Raw genomic sequence first — 5829 nt, forward strand, 5'->3', positions numbered from 1 at the left:
AAGTCAGTTCTCAGTGGTACTCAAACCTTCCTACCAGTCCAAGGGAATAGGGTGGGCTATCATCCCGTTAAGCTAAAGTTGTCTGATCGGTCTGTGCACACAGTCATTGGGCTTCAGTAACCTAGACTTGGGATAATCAAGTTGGTGAAACCACTTCTGGATGGCTTTGGAGGAAGCCAGAATTCCCGTGAGAAAAGGGAGAACGAGAGACATGGGTTCCTCTGTCTGTGAATGCAAGAAACCTCCATCTTGTTGCAATGCTACTACACCCCATTATCCTTTGTTCTTCCCTACACAGATCAACACTGTGGTTCCAATGGATGCCAGGAATCATACGCAGGTGGCCGAGTTTGTCTTCCTTGGTTTCTCAGGTGTTCCCCATGGCCAGATCTACCTCTTCGTAGTGTTCCTAGCCATCTACTTGGTGACCATAATTGGGAACGCCACAATCTTCACCCTGATCCAGTTGGACCCACGTCTTCACAGCCCCATGGACTTTTTCCTTAGCCATTTGTCCTGCTTAGATGTTTGCTACTCATCTGTCACAGTCCCCAAGATCCTGACCAATTTTTTGCACCAGAGACACACTATTTCATACAACCAATGCATGGCTCAGATGTTCTTCCTGATGACATTTGCAGGATCTGAATGTGCACTTTTGGCTGTTATGGCCTTTGACCGCTATGCTGCCATTTGCCAACCACTACATTACAATAATCTGATGAGCGGTCAGGTACGTATTCCTCTGGCCATTGCTTCTTGGATCTGGGGCTTTCTTGATTCATCAATTCACACAACTCTGGCCACCAATTTAGACTTCTGTGGAGCCAACCAGATTGATCACATCTTCTGTGACGTTCCACCCCTCCTGAAAATTGCCTGCAGTGACATCTACATCAATGAGATCACTCTCCACTTGGCCAGCATCTTCATGGGCTTGAGCCCTTTCTTGTTTATTCTTGTCTTACACATATGTAGTCTCTGCCATCTTGCGGATCCCCTCCAATACCGGCAGGAGCAAAGCCTTCTCCAGCTGTGCTGCCCACCTGATTGTGGTCAGCATCTACTCTGGCATGGCCGTTGTGAATTACAACCGGCCCAGCGCAGGCTGCTTCTTGGGGGTGGACACCCTGATCTCCACCCTCTATTGCATCATTACCCCCATGCTGAACCCCCTAATTTGCAGCCTCCGAAATAAGGAGGTCAAGGAGGCCCTGCGAAAGCTCCTGAGTGGCCAGAAGACAGAATATGCCTCTACCCAACGGAAGTGACCAGTGAGTTTGGCAGGGCGGCTTCTCCATCTCCTGCCCTTGCCTGTAGGAAGATGCAGGAGCCTGGAGGCTCTGCTCTGTGGGTCTTGTCCAGCTGGTTCTCCAGCAACATCAAGAGAAGCCGACTTGAGTGGATTTTAAAAATCACCATGTCAGACGTGCCGTATTGAGAATACGGAATAGATACAAGCCCAGGCTGTGCCCAAAAACACCTTTGTGGCTGTCAGCACAAGAAGCATTTCATAGACGAGAAATCATAGGCAAACACCAGTGGCTACCTCATCGTGAGATACCAGAATTGTGTCAAGGGGAATGTAAAATAAAACCAAGAGAAGAACGGTGGGAGAGGGATATAGTTGCCAATGATGCTCTTATTTACAATTATTAGAAAGATTTAAAGTAGACCGCAGAATTTATGGTTTTGAATATTGTAAGACTTGAGTCGGAATAGAATTGTGTGCAAATGGTGAAAAGCAAATCTTTGGGTTGTGATTTACCCATAATAGCTGTGGTTCGGCTTTTGTCTGCTGGAAGAAGAAAAAGTTACGAGAGGACAAAGAAACCCTCATCCAGTTAACGCCAACCCAACGCAGAAACTCAACAACCTGATCAAGAGAACCCTCAATGACCGAACCAAGAAGGGCCGGATCACAAAAGTGGACCCCCCTCCCATGCTTCTGTGGATGCTCCAAAACGCACAGCCCCGACACCCCCTCCAAGCAGCTGCATCCTGACCAGGGACTCCAAAATACAACACAGCGAAAGGACGGACAGAAGAGCTTGGACATCTCACAGAGAGGAGCGAATATTCCATCAACTCCAGAAAATCAAAGATTTAGACATAGATGAAGATGAAATTAGGGTCTCATTTGGCGTCACAGCTCACTTTACGTCCGTAGACCCAGAACGAGTGAAAGAATCCAAGTCCAGGCAGGCTTGAGCTTGGTGCTCGAGGGCAGGCTCTTCCACCCAACGCGATCGAGGCCAGAACTGAACAGTGATCAAATGATTCAAAGGGCAGATTGTGCAAGGAAGCAGAAGAAACAGTGCTCAGCTCACGCAAGAAGATCGCACACGCTGACCATAAATGACGACATAACTCAGTCGCCAAAAGGATTCACTGGAGCCTCTGTAAAAATTGTCATGTGCCAGGAATGGAAAATTGGTGGGAACATATAGCTGAAAAAGTAGTCAAACAGAGCAGGTTAAAATATTGTGGGATTTCCAGATACAAACTGATAAAGTCTTGGCACCTGACACACAAGATTTCACTGTGGTGGAAAAGAAGCAAGTGTGGGTAATTGACGTGGCAATACCGGGGGATAGTAGAGGAGAAGATAAAGAACTGGGAAGATCGCAAAGTAGCAAGATCTGAAAATTGAAGTTGAAAGATTATCGTTATTAGAAAAATTGGAACTTTGGAAAAAAACATAGTACTGTAATAGTGGACTGCACTGTCATTCAGCAATATAGCTTTGTACTTCCTTAACTTTTCTTTATAGACCTCGAGGGCTGCAAAGGGGGAAAACTCAATCCGCCCCCCCCCCGGTGCTTTTCTTCTGCTGCTGGTGAATCAAGAGCACGGCTGGGCAAGGCTTTTAAGGGGGGGGGGACAACGGAAAGGGAGAGGAAGCAGAAATCAGTGGGAAGCATTTCGGAGGCTTTCAGACAGAGAAATATTGATGGATTCATTGATTGATCACATATATACAGACACCCATCTCACGTGATGCGACTCTGGGTGGTGTAAAATCAGAAAGGAGGGTGGGGGGTCATTTAGGGGCAGGAATATTTCCTTTGGGTTTGACAGGATTATGCAGAGAGGGGAACCAAACCTCTCCCCCCATCACATCTTCAAGCTCAGGGGGGAATAAAGCGCTGGAAATCGGCTTCATATTGTTTTGGCCACAATGCTTGGCGCATTCAAAGCATTGCCCGGCCCAGAAAAGGGGTCGATGGACGATGCGCCTGGAATGCAGCCACAACCTCTGTGTTGCAGAGAGGTGGGAGATGGGGGGGCTCAATCTGTGTCCCCCAGCAGGAGAGAGCAGGGATCTCCTGGTGTCCTCCCTTCCATCTCAGGTTTGGGGCCATGGGGCACGCAAAGGAGTCCAGCTGGCCATCCCCTCCTTTGGGGCTGCTTTGCTCACTCCCCACGGGGTTCCCTGCAGGGGTCCAGGAACTTGGGGGCCTTTGGGTCAAGCCGAGAGCCGCAGACACCTCGCAAGGCTTCCCTGTTGTTCCCCCTCCCTCTCGCGGCCCTCACCCGCCTGTCCTCCTCTTCCGGCCAGGGAACCCTCCTCATGTCGGCTGATCTTTATCGAACGAACATCCAGGAGTTTGGGGATTTTCCTTCCCAAACTGGGAGGCCTGTGGGGTGCTTTGACCGGGATCTCGGGACTGGCCGGGGGGGGGCTGGGTGCAAACCACCAGTGACTCCCCCCCCATGGACTTTCCAGCCACAGAGGCTGCAGGACTCTGCCGCCACCTTGAACCCCGGGCGGCTGTGACCTTCCAGGCGGGAGAGAGAGCGGGATGGAGGTCCAGCTGGGGCTGATTCCTGAATGTCTCCCTCTCTCCAGCAAACCTGTCCCCCCTGCAAAGGGGCTGACCCACACTTTCCCGGGGAGATTAATTGGCATTTCCTGGCTCTGCGCAAACTCCCATCCCGTGGCAGAGCTGGCTGATCTCAGCTAAGGAGTGTCGGATCTGCTTTGCTCTTGGATGGGAGACCATGCAGAAATCACACCTCGGTGCACTGGGGTCCCCTGTCAAAACCGTCCTGGAGAGAAGCCGGGGTGAATCTGCTTCCCCGATGCTCCCAAGCAAGGACACGGGCGGGTCCATGGAGTCCAGCATGTGGGAAGGGGCGCCTGTGAGAGGAGCTGGACCACCCTGGGCGTCCCCAGCAGCTGACCTGGGGGGGGGGGGAGACTCTCGGTGCTGTTCCTTCCCTGCCCACTGGTGGGCGCGGGGGGCTCTTGGGGAAACGACCCAGACCCCCTTCCCTGCCTTTTGGGGGGAGGCTTTTCTTACCCCTGGCCCCCCACCCTCATTTCTTTTACCACCTAACCTGCCCCCATTGTACGTGTCTCTTTTCATGTTTCGCAGCTCTGCACATGCAGTTCCTGCCCCCTTTCTCTCACCCGGAGCCGCACCTGGATTAGAGCGGATTCTTTGGCCATGATTTGGCCCCTTTGATTGTGGTTGGCTTCTGCTGCCGGTGGGCCAACCGAGGTGTGGGCTTGGAAAAGGGTCCTGGTCCTTCTTTCGGGAGGGGGGGAGGAGCGTCCACAGCTGCAGGATTTGCAGATGGAAGGAGACGGGGATGTAGCAATCATCTCAGAAGACTCTCGGGATTCAGGGAGATCTTGACCAGCTGGAATGAAGGGCAGCAACTGGCAAGGGGAGTTTCAACAAATCACAAGCCGAGTGTGAGCCAAGAGTGTGACAGAGCTGCAAAAAGGGCCAAAGCAATCCTCTGTGCTGGCTTGGCCAGGGATCAGATTACAGCAGCTGCAAGGCCAGAAGCTGCTGAGATTCTGCGTCCAAACACAAGCCGTGGGTCAGGAGTGCAGAGGCCAGAAAGTCGGGGTCCAGTCGAAGGGTCCAGGAGCCAAGGAGTCGGATTCAGCGTGTCAGCAGTTCGGCTCGGGAACGCACGAGTTTGCGTCCACAAGCGGCTCTCTGTCTTCCTCGTGTGTCTCTTCAGCTGGCAGACCGTCAGGGGCATCCTGGAGAGACTCAGCGTCCTGGGTCAGCTGTCTGCGTGCCATGAGCCCAGCAGTGCGTCGCCTTCCTTTCACGCAGCCCTCGGCCGACGCCTGCATCTCCCCACGGCGGTCCGGAGGGCCGAGGGCCCGAGTAGGTTCAGCCGGATGCTGGCTGAGAGCTGGGGCTGAAGTGCTTCTTTTGCCTCTTCTTCCTCAGCCTCCTGAGAGTCCAACAGGGAGAGCTTGTCTGCTGACTCCTCACTGCAGTCCTGAGGAAGGGACTGACCCAGGACATCCTCGGCTGCAGCAGCAGAAGTCCAGCGTCAGGATCCAGAGGCATCCCTGTCCGTCTCTGCTCCGCGTCGCTCAGAGCACACCTGGAGTATTGGCTCCCATTCTGGGCTCCGACTTCCAGGCACATCCGTGTCCTCGGCAACCTGGATCGGGCCCAGAGAGAGCAGCCGGATCTTGGTTTACTCGCTTGCAGGGCCGACCGGCTGCTCCCCTCTGCCAGCTCTGAGCAGCGTCTCATCCCCGATTCCTGGCTGGGATTCAGACCCCGGAGCAAGTTCAGCAGCAGCGACCGGGAACGTTCCTGGGGAACTGGGACTCGCAACTGGGAATTGCGGTCGTCAAGGGGAGCCCATCGCGTGACCCAGAGGCCCTCACGGCAGTCCAGACTCTGTAATTTCATGGAACAAGCACCCTTGGCACAGCCAACCTGTGTGTCCGTGGGGGGGGGGTTCCAAGGGGTGGGGTGAAGAGGCCCAGCCTGCTCCTGGGGGGCTGGTGCTGGGGCCGGCTGGTGCTGCGAGAGCAAAACTGGAGCCCTCCTGCAGTGTCCG

At 53.6% G+C, this 5829-nt stretch overlaps 1 pseudogene; it reads left to right on the top strand.

Annotated features, from left to right (window-relative positions):
• The first annotated feature begins 274 nt into the window (after window positions 1-274).
• On the top strand, window positions 275-1271 carry LOC148215998 (olfactory receptor 5AR1-like; annotated as a pseudogene).
• The last annotated feature ends 4558 nt before the right edge of the window (window positions 1272-5829 follow it).

The sequence above is a fragment of the Python bivittatus genome, unplaced genomic scaffold (assembly GCF_059951505.1).
Source record: "Python bivittatus isolate LINGU-HERP-01145 unplaced genomic scaffold, Pbiv_v1 ctg000330_np1212, whole genome shotgun sequence".
Classification (NCBI taxonomy): Eukaryota; Metazoa; Chordata; class Lepidosauria; order Squamata; family Pythonidae; genus Python; species Python bivittatus.